Below are 19,391 nucleotides of genomic sequence, written 5' to 3'. Positions count from 1 at the left end.
GTCTACACCATGTACATTTGCAAAATTTTACAGAGTTGACGTAACTGCCAATACGCCTGTCAGCACTGCAGTTTTGATGTCTGTTGCCCAGCGAGGTTTGAATAATTCGGAGTCTGTAGTTCCTCGCGACCCTGTTGACATGAGTCATCCTATTGGACCGTAGTGACGGTCAGAGTGAGGTCGAAACAGATCGTAAGTTATGAATATAACTATGGATCTGTGAGACCGAAGGATGACCGTCACTATCCCTGTCGCTCGGAATACTGGGCGTTCAAGGTAAGAGAACGAGCCGGAAGTTTAATGCGCCTTTTATAGCGCGTGACGTTCCGCTTCCGGGGTCATGGGCATGACTTTGTTTACATAAGGTCTCGAGAGAAGGCGGAACGAAGGTTATCATCCTATTGGACCGTAGTGACGGTCATCCTTCGGTCTCACAGATCCATAGTTATATTCATAACTTACGAAATGTTTAATCGTGACAATAAGTTGTGTTTGGAACATTCTAATGTATAAGGTAGCAATCTTAGGATGGTAAATAATATAAGTCATTAAACAAATAACTTTGTTGCACCACATATGCATAGGCTAATAGCAAAAGTAGCTAATTAAACTATTTTTTGTCGCAAATAAGTTGATAATGCAAGATACAGGGAAATGCAAGATTTTCAGTAGCGATATGTTACCTATATTACACTAGCTCGCAACAATTAAGCCTCTTTTAGCCAACATGATCAGATGAAGAACAGTGTTGCCAGATTGGTTTGTTTTCCAGCCCAGTAATTACTTAAAATCCACACAAAATTATACAATAAACTCCCAGAATGATCTATAATAAACAATACAACTTAATTCATAACAGCACCATTATTGTGGCTCATCATGTTTTAATATAAAGTAATTAAAGCCAATTTCAGCCAACACGATCAGTATAAATTATAAACATTTAACTGTACAAAATCAATATCACATAGATTTGAGCTTAAATTTGTGTGTGTGTGTGTGCATACATATATGTGTGTGTTTATATATAGGTGTGTTATTTATTTCTTTTCTGTTTAGGTCCTTCAACTCTTTATGCCCCCATCACAAACACACACACACACACACACACACACACACACACACACACACTTGGTGATCTGTAAGAAGAGGAGGCAGCAGCACCACCACCAGAGAAGACACCTGAGCCGAGGGTGCATTGGAGACAAAGAGACACTGATGTAAATATTGTCTATGCAAGGCCAAGGTCAAGCAGGAATCAACCAAAGAAAGGTCAGTATTGTTTATATTTTAAAATATATATTTTAGTATCTACACTGTTTAGGACTTACAGGTGTATAAAATTAATGGATTCTACTTCTAAGGATAATGTCAATGGCCAATCAGTTTGTTTCTTTATAATCTGTTTTATTAAAGCATTCTTATTTGCTGTCATCATCTGCATGACATAGATAACCATCCAGTAACTGGACTGTTAACATTAGGGTTTGGGAAATTAAAGTGTTGTAGTTTTTCTCTTTAGCTATAATGTTTTTTGTGTAAGGTTGCTGTTAGTGCATAAACAATACCTTCAGAATTATAAAGCTTAAAGTTCAATGCCAAGCGATATGTTTCCTTTAACAGGATTCCCCTTTCAAAACAGGAAAAATGGGACCTTTAAACAGAGAGCTTGCACCATTTCAAACTGGTAACCAGACTGTGCCACTAGCCTTGGGACAAGTTGGAATTTTGTATATATGTATGAAAAGTAGAAAGAAATGTATAAATTGTACAAAGAAATCAAACACTAATGAATCTAATTAAGGTTTATTTTACAGGGAATGTGCAGTGGGAGACTTAAACAGAAGTGGGTACTGGCCTGCAACCCTTCAATTCACCACAATTTATGCCATAGATATCTTGTTTTCATTTCAAGAGATGAAGATGGCGGCACCAGGACTGTCCTGTCAAGCATTTTTTAAGAATGCTGGATCAGCGAACTGTCTGCTTTGGTCGTGTGAGTATTTATCCTACAGTATTGATAATATATTTGAATTGTGGGTTGAAAGCTGCTTGGTGCTAATGTATTTGTTGCACATTATTAGCTGTTGATTTCCTTATTTTTAATAGACTGGCAAGATCTCAGCAGACAGTTTTCAGAAAAGTTTTTTTGAGTGGGAGGCTGTGCGATTCAAGGTGGACAATATTTGCAAGGAAGAGCCTTTCATCTGCCCTGCATGCACCCCAGAGATGCTTGCAGTTCAGTAGATCATTTCAAGAATACTGCTAGGTACTCCAAACTTTTTTTCACAGTGTTTGTATTAAAAAGAAAATGGTAACACTTTTAGTGCTGCCTCACGATTAGTCGCGACTAATCATTTGCAGAATAAAAGTTTGTTTACATGATATTATGTGGGTGTACTGTGTATAATAATAATAAACAAACACGTATATAATTTAGAAACATTTGCATGTGCATATATATGTTTATATTTATATATAATTTATATATATATATATATATATATATATATATATATATATATATATATATATATATATATATATATATATATAATTCTTATATAAATATATTTTTTTTCTTAAAACTATACATGTATGTGTGTGTATTTATATATACATAATTATTATACACAGTACACACACTTTTCTTCTGCAAAGCAGCACTAAACGCTTTACAATAATGTATTAGTAAACGCATTAACTAACTTGAACAAACAATTAACAATATCGTTTTCCAACATGTTTTAATTCTTGTTAATGTTATTTTATGTCATTACAGTAATTAATGTTAGCTCATGGTGTATGACTTAAAATGTACAACATTTGATTTTATAAATGTATTTGTAAATGCAGAAATTAACATGAACTAAAATTAATTAATGCTGTAGAAATATTGTTTATTGTTAGTTCATGTTAGCTAATGCATTAACTAATTGTTAACAAATACAACCTTACTGTAAAGTGTTATCTAGAAACTTAAATCTTGTGCATCAAGTAAACCTACACAATAAGTTATCATAAATTGTTTTGCCCCATTTTTAGATCTGAGGAACCGGCCATCTTTGAAGGTGTCTTTATAGCCAAGGATAAAGATGTTACCAGATTTGTGGACTACATTCACAACACAACCACAACGAAAAGCTTGCCAGAAAACAGGATGTAACCTGTAAATATTGGCCTTCAATAGTTGTGAAAAGCTGTCCAGAGCTCCAGCACCTTCTTAAAGGAACACGCCGACTTCTTGGGACTTTAGAGAGTTAGATAACCCCCAGAGTTAGATAAGTCCATACATACCTTTTTCATCTCTGTGCATGCCATAACTCTGTCTGACACACCCACTGCTAGCCTAGCTTAGCACAAAGACTGGAAGTAAATAGCTCCAGCTAGCATACTGCTCCCAATAAGTGACAAAATAACGCCATGTTGTGATTTGTATCGTCACATCGTGTACAAATAACAAGGTCATATGAGACATAATCATCTTTTAATCGTATATATACTGTGAACAAAATTCTAAGAAGGCAAAGCACTGCTACTTGGGCGGAGTGATTAGCTAACTCTCTTCTCCTCACCATTCTCAGGTGCTGCGAGCAAATTATTCTGCCCAAGTAGCAGTGCTTATATATATATATATATACGCGCACGCACGCACACGCGCACGCACGCACGCACATACACACACATACACATACACACACATACACATATACATACACATACACACATACATATATATATACATAAACTATACAAATTGAGAGCAGTATGCTAGTTGGAGCCATTTACTTCCAGTCTTTGTGCTAAGCTAGGCTAGCGGTGGGTGCGTCAGACAAAGTTACGGCACGCACAGAGATGAAAAAGGTTTATATGGATTTATCTAACTCTGGGGATACAGTGAATAAGCTAAAGTCACAAAAAGTTGTCGTGTTCCTTTAACATGAACCCATTCCTTTCAGTTTTTCATGCCAAAGCCCATAATTTTAAATGTGAGGTATGGAAAAGTTGCTATGTGATAGAAAATAAAGTGAACATCTATGTATATTTTTTTTCTTTAACTAGGTGAAATGGAGTGGGGCAAATGCAGGATGTTGCTGTATTAACACTAGGAGAGGAGGTGGGACAGTGCAGTACCTTCCTCTCTAGGATTGCAGTGACTACAAAACAATTGTGAAAAGCAGGTAAGACAACTGCACTAGTTATATAATCATATAATAAATATGTTGATATCTGACACATTTTCTGTGTTCGCAGGACGCGCAGACAATCTGCCTCTCATGGCCATGCGCTGGAATCAGCAAAAGTTTAACAATTTAGCCATCTCAATTACTCGTCGATATCAGAAAGTAATGAAATCAGTAGAATTTGTTTTAGATGTTTTGAAATGTGTCTGAGCAATGTTTGAAGAAGTGCATTAAACAACATTTGTTTTTTGTTTCTTGTTATCTGTGATTATTTGTCATTGTAGACCAAAAAGCTCTGGAAAGCCAGTTAGAAAACCTAGAGTCCATGAAAGCCCAATTGGCAGTGACAGAAAGCTAATTGGAAGGCTAGGTCAGTGATATAAAGGAATGGGCAGATTGTGATGAAATAATAATTTGTTTTATTATGAATGCATTTGACAAATTTTATGAAAAAGGACACAATTTCCAAAATGCTTCAAATATTAGTCTGTATCCCTATACAAGTTCAGAGATTATTTGAAGGTTGACTTTTAATACATATGACTTAAGACTTTTTTCATTATTGCATTCCAGACTCTGTACATCTCCTGAAGTCTCCAAGCTGACTTAGGAGCAGAAGATGCTTGTTGCAGAGATGGACCATCATTGGAAATCTCTAAGCTTGTGCTGATGCCATCAGAGAGCTGTCCTGCTTGTTTTCTAATGAGACAATGGAAAGTATGTATTTGTAATATATGGCATAATGGCAATGGATATTTTTATTTTGTTTTTAGTAAGAGTATAACCTATTAACTTAAATCTGCTAAAGTGCACATTCACATAACTACATATAGGACATATCCTCTCTAATCATTGAAGTAACAAGTAGTAATGAAAACACATTTTATTAAACCATAAGTGGCTGTAGGTCAACAAGTCATTGCACTTTTTTCTTCCTGAAATATATAACTACTTTCTAATAACCATAGGGACCAGCCGTGTGGTCCGTCGGATTGTCACCACATCCTATAGACTTTTTGTGCAGCCACCAATCAAAATTTGCCAGACTATGACTCTTCTGACCAGCAAACATTTTGTTGACTTATAGGGGCTGCTCTAATAAATATACTGTCTGTTTATTAAGTTTCTAATTAAAGTTATTGTGTTCCTCTTTTAAGATTCACCATGTGGCCTAAGTGAAGAGGGTCTAAAAGGTCTGCTGAGCACCATTCTCAGAGAGCAACATAAAATCAGAAAAATTTGCAAGCAATAGACTGTTACCTACAAGTTTTGTCTGGAGCAGAGAACATCAACTTCTTGTACAGTGCTTCACCTGATGAGTACGACAGTGACTTTGACATTTCTGATGATGGTCTGTAATCCACAAGACTGTCACCTTCCATCATTCTGGACAAAGACTTCTAACTGTCAATATAAAGCATTTAATAAAATCTACTTTTCATAACCTTATGTAGCCTCTTTATTCACATAATACACATACTGTATACATGTACAATATGCTTCTACAACTACTCAGTGGTGGAAATAAAGTGAATAATTAAAGTAGGGGTGAGCGGGGCACAAATAAACATGGGGTTGATTGTAAGACGGTTACATGTTTTTTATACAGGGCCAAGCAATCTGTGCTTTTGGTCTTTTTTCTGACTGTCGAAGATGAATTTGTGTAATGTGTTTTGGTTAAGATATTGAACAGAGAGTGTTTTAGAGGCATGGAAGTAAATTTCTTTGTCTAATGTTTTTTTCTATTTTTGAGTTGGGTGTGTAAGTCACCAAATCCAACCTTGCATTATTTTGATCACTGTCTTGTTACCTTAAACATAACAGGTTTTTGAAACATGTCAGCATATAGCTGATAGCTGGGATTGAAATAATTTTTACACAGCGGGGTTAGTTGTAACACAGTCGGGTAGACAATGATAGTGAAATGAAAACAGTGTAAATACTAAAATGATAATACAATATCAGGGAAAATAAATCACAATTATGATTTTTTTTGTCTTAATTGTGCGGCCCTATAAAAATCTATTTATATGCATTGATGCATAATGCAAGGATGTTAGATGAAGGATGGATAGACCAGTGGTTCTCAAACTTTTTCAGTGTGCGGCCCCTCTTGTGTACAGTGCATTCTTTTGCGGCCCCCCAGAATTTTTTATGACAAAAACAGTTCTAAAATGTATTATTTTAATTAAACAAAACATATTAAATAATACCTAGTAGTGCTGTTGGTTAGTTGGCTTATTATTTTTTTAGGTTTAATTACACAGAATTCATGATAAATGAATGTATTTTATAAAATGTCATAAAACTGGGCCCCCCCTGGCACCATCTCCCGGCCCCCAGTTTGAGAACCACTGGGATAGACATTCACACATTCATCTATTATAGGCAGATATGAACATCCACCTTTATTATATAGACTGAATTGAACTGAATTATTTGTCTTTTAACCAAATTTTCAAACCCTCTTTTTGTTACAATGAACCCCACCTATGAGGTAAGTTGTAATGTTTGCACTCCAGTAACTTTCGGTGTAATTGTACAATAACGGTGGGTCACATAAACAAACTATAAGTGTTCATTTGTAGCAGAGAGGTGTGTGTTGATTGTGTAAAAAAAAGTATTAATCTATCTTAAATATCTTTTGAATGATAGAGCCAAAGTCAAAGTGCACAACTCCAACAAACATCCACTGTATTGTAGTAGAGATTTGAGGTATTTCTTCTCATCCGACCTTCTATTTTTATTCCATTGTCATTTAGATAGAAAAAAATGAACTAATATTGTTATAAGCAAAACGATAAACTATAGAATAAACTATTTGATTGGCAACTAATATTTACACAACCTCAGCTAATCACCTCAACTACACCAACAAATAATCTTGGATGAGTAATAATAATCAAAGAATGATTGACAGGGAGAAATTGGATGTTTGAACATCAGCTGGTGGCTGAGAATAAAATAGTACAGTTTAGTTGAACTGTAGTGTGCTGTATAAAAATTTAATCCTGAAAATCATTATGATACAGTTATGATACAACAATTTTTCTGTGTAATTTATTAAAAGTATCTTAGTCACATTATGTTATGACATTTGTGACAATAATGCTCTATTATTGTCTTTTATATTGTGATTGTTTGCATTGCATGATTTTTATGACTCGCCTGACTTATCTGTTAAATTTGTTACTGTATTTCTGTATTCTGATTTTCTCATAATATCAACAAAACCTAACACAATGAATTTGGAAAAGGTGGGAAATAAGAATATTGTTCAGATAAAAATGTCACTCAGCACAGATTGTTATCCATGATGAAGAGGGTACATCTATGTAGGGGCCCAGTAACAGCCCATGGAAATGCAAAAATAATGCACATTTCAAATGGCTTTAAACCAAAGTCTGATTAGTTTATTAAAGAGAAAATTGTTAGGACAGCTATTTATGATATGATATGTTTACTAAATAATGTTGGACAGAGATTTGTGACATGCATGGAAAGCTGTTAAAAAGCATTATAAAAAGTAATCACAATAAAATACAATATTTCATTCTAACTCTTAAATATGTTATAGAGGTTTGTACAATGAACATATTTACATGCCATTTTGTTCATTAAAGATTGTATTTATTTAATTCTAATACTAAACGTTTTTAAACTACATTGCCCATAAGCCATTGTCATTCTATCGATGGGACGGGAAAACATGGCGTTGTAAATTGTAGTTCATTGAAGAGTGTAGTTATACCATAGGGTTAGCATCTCGATAATCGGGTAATTTCTTTTAACATAGCAATACCTTACAATTACTGACAGTATTACTAACGTCATAACAACAGCAAAACATAGTTTGCAAAACGGATCACTTATTATTTTTTAATTAAAGTTAGTCCAACCAAAGCTTAACGCCAAGGAAACGTCACACGTCTATAAATGGTAATCACGTGCACGTTCTTCCTGAATGTAAATTATCAGCACCGCTGTAAATCGCTGTAGGTACGATTATAATGTTTATTACACACGCAGAAACACACACTTAAATGAAACAGGAAAAAAGGTTTTCTCAGTTATCTAAGCAAATACCTATTGGTTTCAATAGTATAAACCTGAAGGTTACTAATATTATATACTTGTTCCAGATGTATAGCCTACTGTATGTGAAATAAATAATAGGCTACAATATTTCAAAATGTTTCATTTTTGCTTGCAAAATAAAATAAAGTTATTGCAGCATGCGGGCTACCAAAAAATATATTTTATGTCCTTTAAAGAAATATCCAAAAATAAAATATATTTGAATTACTGTTTTAAATTTAGAATGACTAAATTTTTATTGTTTTACTCTGAATAAATGTAAGTAAATTACAATTTGTTAATAACAATTATAAATGTCAAAGTAACTCTTATTTAATATTGTAATTGAACATTTCAATCAGGACTACAAAATTTAAGTGAGATTTAAGTAGCTTTGGGAGAATTTTTGGTACTTATTCATGGCTGGCATACCACACAAATAGTTAAAGTAGACTTACCTAAACTGTACTACCCATGCTGTGCTTCAAAAATCTTTAATTATAATGCCTTTGGGAATTTAATTATGACAAACAAATCTTTACATTATGATCTTGCATGGGACACTTCTTGTCTGCTGTTTAGTTCATGACAAATACAGAGTTTTCAAAAAGACAAAATTCAAGAAAAAAAAAACTAAAAGAGACTGGGTACTGTGCAAAAACTTTAATAAAGAACAGCAAGCAAAGACACTCAAAATTAAACAGTTGAAGGGTGCTTGATAATGTAAAGGTGTAGGCTGTCATGCTGAAAACTGGTTGGGATGTGGGGACTTGTGTTGGAATTCGCTGGCAGGCTCCTATGTGTCATCCCAAGTTTTTCCACTGTAATATAAGTGCAGATAATGTCATTAGAACACATAGTACAAATGTGAGGTACTTGTACTTAGCTGGCATATTTTTCTCAACATTTTCTGGTGACTGTAGTTAAAATAGTACTTTAAAATAAATATCCATACAGTTCCTGTATATTGAAAGCCATCCCTGCTGAAAAAAACAGCATACACCAGCATAATTCCCATGCCGGTCCATGCTGGTATGCTGATCACCACTAAACCAGCACCAAACCAGCATGGGAATTATGCTGGTCTATGCTGGTAGTCACCAGCAAACCAGCACCAAAACACAACTTTCCCATCTGGCTTGTGTGCTGGTTTTTCCAGAAGGGATGTACCTTCAAATGTAGTGATTTCAAAATGTATTTATTAAAATGAATTATTAAGTTGTCATTAGTGAGTTAAGGATATTCTCCTATTTGTTAAGGTAACTAAGCTATTTTATATAAGCGGAATAAGGTAAACAATTTCTGCATGTTTTAATGTGTTCCAGATCTGGCACGTTAGATAAGGATAGTGTCTGCATCACTTCCACTCATCATTGCTCTCCTCTTCCTCACATTTATTATTACAGTAATACTGCAAGACACTACTAGACCAAATTCCAGCATCATCCTAACATGATGCATTCTGACAAAACAGAGGTATTAATTATTGGTAAAACAAAATCCCAAAATAAGATGAAATGTTATTAATTTGACTCTTAATGGATGTATTGTTACAATATGTAATATACAACCGTTTTATTAAATCACATTTCCAGCATAAGTAAAACCAGATCTCCTATCAGAAATAGTACTAAATTATCACATGCTTAGTGTTTCAGATGCTAACATTTTTATTTGTTTGTGCACAAATCACTCCTACTATTGTAATACAAGTTAACAGGCTGAATAACTGTTCATAAATGGAAACTAAACCTTAAAGCAACAAACAAAAATCCCTGATATTCCATGATTGACTATTAATGTCTGTAAAAGACCTTTAAAATTCCATGATATTCCAGAAATTCCATGCTCCGTGGGAACCCTGACTGTATCCACTTCACAAAATTCCAAGATGTTAATAGATTATTCTACATACAGATTAGATAGATCATCTCCCATTCCACATTCAGGATCACCCTCTGTTTAAATCCAGACTAACTCTTTAAATACTATTTATTTTTGCTGTCAGGATCAACATGTCCAGGGAACTTTATCTAACAGACATCACTGCCTACATTGTATTGGTTATGGAATGGACTATTTGCATTTCAATGGAATAAACATAATAAGGTAATAAAATATGACTTACCACACAGAGCACGTAACCAGTGAACTTTCAATTCGGCTTTCCTCTACACAAACACACACACAGACACACGCACACTAGGGGTGGCACGGTTCACAAAACCCTCGGTTCGGTTCGTATCACGGTTCTATGGTCACGGTTCACGGTTCAGTACGGTTCTTGTTGTTATTTTTTCTTTAAATTTTTAACACTCCAGAAATGTATTATCTTATTAATGTATTAATTATCCATAATTTAGGATACATCATTAAAAAAGTTATATCATGTAATCATGCACAAACTGAATTTGACTTTAAGCACATTGGACCATCTCTGAGGAAAGCCAGGTGAGATTAAGGATAGAGCAAGAGAGAAGACATTGATGATTTCAACATGCTTTTCATTTAATTGGCAAAAAGGAGAATGTGTATTGCCATCTACATAAACTTTATGTGCATTTTTAGCACACAAAGATAACTTGCATTTATTAAAATGCCAACTTCAGTGTAGCTCTTAGATTTATCACTGAGAGGCTGCTTTAATACTGAGAGTTTATGTGGACGAGAGAGAAACATAACCTTTGCACCTGTAATATTAAAATCTCTTTAAGTCTCTTTTGTCCACTTTTGACCACTTCTGATTACTTTGAGGGGCAATTTCTGAAATAAGATCGCGCAACTTTCACACGCTAGCAAAATGAAACTACGCGGAAATCAGCCGCTTTAATTTTATCAATGAAAGGCTAAAAATAGCGCTGAATATGAAAAGACGTAAAACATTGTGTTCAGTACCTCAGATAAATGTTCGGAGAGAAGGCGATCTCCTGTGGCTGTTGGAGCATATTCAACCCATAGACTGCAGTTCAATCTGTTGTTTTATTTCCGCTGTCATCATAAGTAACATGAAATAAAAATATGTTTCCACACACCAAACTTTTACGACGCTGGCGCATCCTCCAACTGCGGGCAGACTTCCTTTTCTCTCCCACTTGCCATTTCTACACGTAACATAACCCGCAGTACTTATACTCCAAACCAGTCACCTCTTCTTTCGCGCGAAAGGGAAACACGCTGTCTGAGGTCACATACAGGGCATGAGACTACATTGCGCATGCCATGAACCGTTGAACCGTGCGGTACACACGCGCTCCGAACCGAGACAAGCGAACCGAACGGTTCGGATTTTTTTCATGGACCGTGCCACCCCTAACGCACACACACACACACACACAGACACAGACACACACAAACAAAACACAATTAATAATTATTTACCTGTTGAATTACTGGATATTATCTTTGAAAGGTCCGAATCAGTCACTAAGACAAGCACTCATCTTAGTAAATAACATTTTACCTCATTTATCTGTTCCCCAGTTATTTTATCGAAAAGGAAACCTTCTGCCAACTACATTTTCAGCAACCTGAAATGATGAAAAGACAAAAAGTTTATTAAGCCATGAATGCCATGCTTTGTAGGTGAATCACATGAGTCCATATTTATGTGAAGTGATATGCAGTCCTTTCCATTAGTGTCAAACAAATTTGTGCTTGTTTTTGTCAATCAACCAAAATGATATTACGCAGTGCCCGAAAATTGCCCCTGCTATTGAAAGATACTAAGGGGACTATTTTCGGGCACTGCGTTATATCATTATGCCTTCTGCAGCCATGTTACGACAGCAAAGTCCTTGATTATTACGACAGAATAAGAGTATAGTTCCTAGAAATATCAGCTGAGAAAATCACAACTTTAAATTTTCCGTCTGTCTTAGTACAAGTCAAGTTTTAAATAGGAAAAATATCGAAACTCTTTGGTAATTTTTTGGCGTGATGGTAATGGCCTAATCAGATTCAATGTATTATGCTAAGCTATGCTAAAAGTGGTAGTGCCAGACGCAGAGATCAGCTGAATGGATTCTAAAACGGTAAAACTTACTGCTGGAAAATTAGCAAAAAAAAGTGAAGTGTCCCTTTAAGTCAGGAATTTACATTGACCACAGTCCTTGGACATTGGGCTCTAAAACACTGTGAACTGGCTAACAAATACCTGGTTAGCTAAATGAATTTAATTAACATGAAGACATATTTGACTAGGAGCAAATTGTGGAGTAAGATGTAACAGGAAAAGTTATCCTTCATTCTGTTCTTCACCAGTGGCCACTTCTGAGATTTAGAACTGGAAGAGACAGATGCAAATTGAAGAGAGACAAGTGTGGTATAGTGGGAAGAGGTAGATTTCTTTATCTTCCTCTGTGGCAAAAACTTAGAGCATGGCAGTGAAGGTGGGGAAAAAAAGTGGAGAGAAAATTGTTGTTAAAGCAGTAGAGGTAGCAGGAGCAAGAGAGGTTGGAGAGAGTCTAGAAGACAGAAGAACAAGATTTAGTACAAATATAGCCTCAGACTTCTTGGTGAGGTTCTCCGGCCATTTCACAGCAGGGCTCTCAGGCCGCTCCATGGCAAGGCTCTCAGGCTGCTGTCCTGTGGAGGTTGCTATAATACAAGTTTACTTTCATCATAAAATCTGTACATATCAACAAAGGAATATACATGTATTTTAAATCCTAAATCTCTAAACATAAACATTACTCTGACCTTTTGTTAAGATAAAGACCTCCGCATCTCCTCCAAAAAATTGTAGTGACAGGAGTGGGGTGCCAATGGGTAATAATATATGCAACCCACTTATTCGAAGCCTTTTTATCCTGTTTCCCAATAAATAAAATTGGCTTGGCTCGCACCTGAAATGAACAAGTAAATGAGGTGTTACCATAAAAGATTAAAAAAATATTAGTCTTGAACTGTATCCACCTTATTTTTGAATGTGGACGTTAGTGATTTGACGTATTTCCCTTCTTTGTACAAGACCTCCGTTTCAATAACCAGCCGGTAGAAAACAGTATCGTGGAAGCACACATAAAACATGATTTTAACAGTATTGTAAATATTTACTACACCTGCCATGTATGAACCAGTGTGAGGATTAAAGTGTTTTGATATATCATATGAAGATATATTCAGTGATTTTGTGTTGTTGATCGGGGGTGACGTGTCTTCAGTGTGCAACTATAAAAGCACAGAGACATACCAGTATCTTTACAATGGGATAGTCAGTCGAGAGTTTGTGAATATATCAAGAAGACTTTGTGTTTTTAACTTTTTCAGGCAATGGTCTAAATTGTCCCTCTGGTGTGATTTTTTTAAACAACAATTTTTAATAAAAAATTCAATTTTAGTTTTTATGGCGATACATCATGCTTCATGTGGTCTGACAGTCAGCAGTATCTTTCTCATACAACACATTGTAAGTTATTTTATCAAACCATAATAAACATATTAAACTATTTTTTATATTGTTTTCGTTTTATGAAAATATGATTACATTGTTTCTTACGCACTAGATGGTACCAAGGAGGTAAGATGAGAGATATGAGTTGGAATTATTTGCTTATTTTAAAATTATTTGCTTTTTAATTTAAAACATAACAAAAGAACGCACAAACACAATTAGAACTGTTATGAACATTAAAGCTCCCGTTCTTTCTGTGTTTTTAAAGCTTTGATTGTGTTTATAGTGCGCAATATAACGTGTTCATGTTTCACGTTCAAAAAAACATTTTTCACATAATTTACTTATCTCTATAGACCCTTTTACAGCTCACGTGATCAAATAGCCTGCGCGCGCATTTGGGCAACAGAAGTGGTGTTATTCCCCATTGGTTCTAACGTGGTAGCAACTCAGAAAGTTTATTAAAACGGTTTCTCAACATCAAAATGTCCCGTTGTTGCGTTTGGTTGCAAAAATATAATATACTAATATACGTATATATGTATCTGGCAACTTTATTTTTGGCCATCTGCTAACGTCTTTTATCCACTCCACTATAGTACACGGATCTGGTAGCTGTGTTGAAAATGTTGATAAAGTCTATTTTTTTAAAATAACTTACTGTTTGTGTTGCTTCACTGTTGATTCTTACGATACTTCCGTTGCCTAAATGCGCGCGCGCATACGCTGCCACGTCATCATTGTGTACAAACAGTAAAAGGGTCTATAGGGCTGTTTTCACTGTCCTAAAAATGGGCTGAAGTCTTCCTTGTTATGTGAAGTACCTCCTTCAGAAATAAGTAACGAGTTCTGATTGTGTAGTTTGTTTAGTGTGTTGTGATTGTGTAGTTTGTTTAGTGTGTTGTGATTGTGTAGTTTGTTTAGTGTGTTGTGATTTGATAGCAGATTAGCTTGCCGTTAGCTTAGCTGGCCACTGATGTATTCCTGTGGGTGGAGTTTAGTCAAAAAACTGTTCTAGTGACATCATTAAAGCAGGAAGTAGAGGGCTGAAGTCCAAACCGTCCGTTCGCTGTAGGCTTTCAAAGGCAAATTCTGTTAAAGAAAATAAATCGACTGGCAGTGAACTTTCAGCTTTATCATTTTACAGGTATTATTTATGCTATAAAAGCAACATTACACACTAACTGGGTTTAAAAATGGGATCAGAAAGAACGTGACCTTGTGAACGTGAATCAGTTTATGTCATATATATTCTGTACTGTAATCACATTTTTGTAATAATATATAGCAGAATAAATAAAACAGCTAAATCGGCATATTTTTATGAGCATAATATTATTTGTTTATAAACAATTATCGTATTTATTGTTTACTGGCAGTTTCTATGAAAGGTTTTACTGGATGGATGTGTGGATACAGATCATACGACCAGCATTTGCTTTTAAGGACAGCTTTCCCCCAGTGTGTGTGTGTGTGTGTGTGTCCCAGTGTGTGTGTGTGTGTGTGTGTGTGTGTGTGTGTGTGCTGTAGGAGATAAAGAGCATTACATTTTCACCAGTATTCTTCATCAGTCTTGTCAGGCAGAATGTTTTCCACCCATTTAGTTGGTTCTGGGTTGTACTATGTGTATTAAAATGGGCTTGGGCAGGTGAAATTTTGTTATTTTAAGGGAAAGTACAGAAATGGAAAATAATTTTACATTCGCAGTGTCTATCGTAGGCTCCTATATAATATCTGAAAGAGCACTTAAATTATTCATTATTTCATATTACAACATGACAAGCCACAAAAGTAGTGCTGTTATGAATTAAGTTGTATTGTTTATTATAGATCATTCTGGGAGTTTATTGTATAATTTTGTGTGGATTTTAAGTAATTACTGGGCTGGAAAACAAACCAATCTGGCAACACTGTTCTTCATCTGATCATGTTGGCTAAAAGAGGCTTAATTGTTGCGAGCTAGTGTAATATAGGTAACATATCGCTACTGAAAATCTTGCATTTCCCTGTATCTTGCATTATCAACTTATTTGCGACAAAAAATAGTTTAATTAGCTACTTTTGCTATTAGCCTATGCATATGTGGTGCAACAAAGTTATTTGTTTAATGACTTATATTATTTACCATCCTAAGATTGCTACCTTATACATTAGAATGTTCCAAACACAACTTATTGTCACGATTAAACATTTCTTTGCTGTGTAAATGTAAGAATCATCTCCATCAACTTACCGAGTGGAAATCGCAATGGACCTTGGCATCGTCGCATTCGATGACGTCAGAGTTGTTAAATTACAGGATTTAAAATAAACAAATTAATAATTAAACAACCCATTAATTAATCGAACACAATCGTAGTATAGTAAAATGTATATTTATATGTATATTTATTACCATCAACGAGCCTTTGATAAAAAAATATTTGCCTCCCAGCATGCATCACGTCTAAAGGTAATCAAAGCACTTACCTACATGATCAGAAAACGCTTAAAATGCTACTCCCACGCGCCGTGGAGCGTTGTTAAAGTCACCTCTGAATGTTGTTTTATCTGCAGTTGAACGCGGTTTAAATAAAGCTTCCCTCTGAATGTTGTTTTAACCGCATTTGAGGGTTGTTAAACTCACCGCTGAATGCTATTGATCCTGCAGTTGAACGTTGTTTAACTCACCGCAGACCGTGCTGTTGCAGTTCAGACTGCGAGGGATTTTTAAAATTAAAAACCAGTTGACTGGCCAGATAAATATTGACTTGCGCTGGCATAGATCATTTATTGTTGCCTCTTCCTATTTATTCTTATTTATTATAGTCTGTAGAAGACGTCATGTGACGAGCCCTGGCAGCAACCATAGCAACCAAAAACGTATCAGTTTTACATTATTCTGGCGAGATCTGAAAAATCTGCGTAACATCGAGCAAGCGAGTGATTATGTAAATTCACTGAGTGCATATTATGAAAATAAAATATATATTTCTCGCTAGAAATGTAATCAAAACTTATTTTTATGCAGAAACTAACTCACAATATAGATTTTTCCACTAAAAATGAGAGAAATGTCCGCCATGTTTTTTGTTCTCACGGCCGGTAGCTTGAAAGTCACGTGACTTGGACGAAAGAAAAACGTAACAGTCATACAATTCAAGGGCCATTAAAAGAATAGGCGAAAAAAAAATGTAACAGTCATACAATTCTAGGGCCATTATTGTAACCCCTCCACGTTTTGCAAATTGGACCAACGTAGTCAGGGTACGTTTTTTCATGAGACTGGGTTGCAAATGTACATGTGATGTACTAATATGCACCCTTTATGTACAAATTTTTACTTTTTGAAAGGGTCCCCCAAGGGACAGCTTTTAAACATTTGTTTCTGACAGTGCATGACACCTATGTTAGTGGAACTGATTTCATAATGGGTTAAATTTACCTTGACATTGATTGCTTTAAATTAATTGCAAAAAGTTTCAGGAAAGCTCTAGCTTCAACTCTCACGTTTTGCAGATGCACTGATCTTTAAATTTCAGTGCCTCATGCATTTTTTAGTGTGCCTTAAATGTCCATTTTGTGGGACAATTTAAACACTCTAAAATGCTGGGTTGTTTTCACCCATGATTGTTTATAACCCTACAGTTTGTTCTGTCCAATATTTACCCAGCCATTGGTTAAACAAATAAATAAATACTATGTATAAAATAAACTAAACATTATGTCCTGACAGAAAGTACTGAATCAGACCTCCTCATTTGTCCTCAAATATGATTTAATACTATCAGACATTTATTAAAATCAGCCATTGGCACATTTTGAGCAACTATTGAGAACAAAAACACAAACTATGTAAACAAATGGCAAGAGCTGGTGGTGCGCAAACAATTTATATTAATAAAAGAAGCTCTTTATACACTTCTAATGACACTTCTAAAAATACAATTAAAACACACATTCTAAATATGTACATAAAACGTACTACAGTACAACCTATTGGTGGCCGTAATGTTAATATTTCAGTCTACAGTCATTTCCAGACAGGCCTCTAATAAGACAGTATTTTAGCACTTTTTAAAGTTTTTAAGCTTTTAACAAAAACCTTTATTCATTCATATATGTCAACTTTAACCTCTTTATCATCTTCCTATCTGCATCACATCAGTGGTGACATTTCTAGGAAATGTGTCGAAAATAAACTTTAAGTCTTTTCTCTTTCTTTCTTTCTTTCTTTCTTTCTTTCTTTCTCTCTCTCTCTCTCTCTCTCTCTCTCTCTCTCTCTCTCTCTCTCTCTCTCTCTCTCTCTCTCTCTCTCTCTCTCTCTCTCTCTCTCTCTCTCTCTCTCTCTCTCTCTCTCTCTCTCTCTTTGATTGTGACTGTGGGGAAGTAGTATAGTGCTCGAAATCACCTCTGTGCTCTGCTTGTGCCACAAGGGAGTTTTAGGGAAAGCAATTATTGCTGACATTTAGGGAAGTGCTCAAAGGGTCAGACGTTTTAACGCAACAACGACAAATTATCTCCACATTAGATGTAGAAAATGTCTTAAGCAGTAAGGGAATGCTTCACACGCATATGCAAACTGAATAAGGGTACAAATGGCACGTTCTACTTTCTATGGAGTTTAGCACTTAAAGTCTGTCTGACAATTAATTTAAATGAAGATTTTCATCTAATAGTCATGTTAGAGTTTGTTTTAAACTACACTCTTAAAAATAAAGGTGCTTAAAGGGTCTTTTACATCGATGCCATAGAAGAACCATTTTTGGTTCCTCAAAGAACCATTCAGTCAAAGGTTCTTTAAAGAATCATTTTTCACATCTTTTTATTATCTGAAGACCCTTTTTACTAATATTGATGATGTTTCTTATTTAACTACACAAGTCAACATTTAAAGTGGAATGAAAGGTTCATAAAAGTTGTCATAGGACAAGAACGGTAATATTTCAAAACACAAAGAAAACTTTCCACTTCAAATGTTGACTAGTGAATTAAAGTGAATACTAAAAAGATGTTAACCTATATAATGGTTTTGAGTCACCAGTATTTAATTAGTAGGCATAACTTTACTTAATGTAAAGTGGATCCTGTTAACCATTTATACATGAGTTATAAACATTAGTAACCTGTGAAAGTGCACCTTAATGTAGAGTGGACACCTGTTAACCAATTATTTTTGAGTCATAACACTCTAAATTCTGCTGGGTAAATATTAGACAAAACAAATGTTAAGTTATTAACCTATGCTTGATTGTTTCAATGCAATGCATAGCCGAGTTAACAACAACCCAGCATAGGTTTATTTATAACCCAACATGTGTTTTGTCTTATATTTACCCAGTATTGGGTTTAAAATAACCCAGCAAAATTTAAAGTTAAATATTAACTAGGACCTTATGGTGAGTTCCTCAAGTAAACAACTGCATTCAGTCTCACTATAACAGTCTATAAAACAATAACATCATGATAATCATGAATCTGGCTTTAAGTAAAGCAAGTATGAATAAATAAATTTCTTAAGCATTTATAACATGCGAGTCATCTTATCAACTGCATATTAGTGTTTTATGATGCTTGCACCATTATTGTTGCTGTACTAGAGTGTGCGATACTGTTATTTTCAGTCCAACTGAAAAGGTCACACTGTGACGTATTAGTAATCGTTTGGTCAGATGTCTCCATGTGATATGAATTGCAAATTTGTTCATTAGAAGTCAGAATAACGAAAAGTCTAGCTTTATGTTGAGATCACCCTTAAT

General features: G+C 35.0%; 3 long non-coding RNA genes across 3 annotated transcripts; 1 reads left to right on the top strand and 2 right to left on the bottom strand.

Annotated features, from left to right (window-relative positions):
- The first annotated feature begins 1,767 nt into the window (after positions 1–1,767).
- Positions 1,768–5,628, top strand: LOC135758554 (uncharacterized). Its single transcript, XR_010536521.2, has 8 exons — positions 1,768–1,996; positions 2,110–2,269; positions 3,046–3,169; positions 4,063–4,181; positions 4,255–4,346; positions 4,469–4,554; positions 4,758–4,901; positions 5,342–5,628. It is a non-coding gene; the product is annotated as an uncharacterized lncRNA (long non-coding RNA).
- A 3,281-nt stretch (positions 5,629–8,909) lies between these two features.
- LOC135758543 (uncharacterized) lies at positions 8,910–12,746 on the bottom strand. The gene is made up of 3 exons (XR_010536502.1): positions 11,722–12,746; positions 10,390–10,432; positions 8,910–9,082 (listed from the first exon to the last, which is right to left on the bottom strand). It is a non-coding gene; the product is annotated as an uncharacterized lncRNA (long non-coding RNA).
- Positions 12,747–12,968: 222 nt separating this feature from the next.
- LOC135758544 (uncharacterized) lies at positions 12,969–16,925 on the bottom strand. The gene is made up of 3 exons (XR_010536503.2): positions 15,887–16,925; positions 14,609–14,745; positions 12,969–13,105 (listed from the first exon to the last, which is right to left on the bottom strand). It is a non-coding gene; the product is annotated as an uncharacterized lncRNA (long non-coding RNA).
- Positions 16,926–19,391: the final 2,466 nt, after the last annotated feature.

The sequence above is a fragment of the Paramisgurnus dabryanus genome, chromosome 15 (assembly GCF_030506205.2).
Source record: "Paramisgurnus dabryanus chromosome 15, PD_genome_1.1, whole genome shotgun sequence".
Lineage (NCBI taxonomy): Eukaryota > Metazoa > Chordata > Actinopteri > Cypriniformes > Cobitidae > Paramisgurnus > Paramisgurnus dabryanus.
This window is presented reverse-complemented; position numbering and strand designations above follow the sequence as displayed.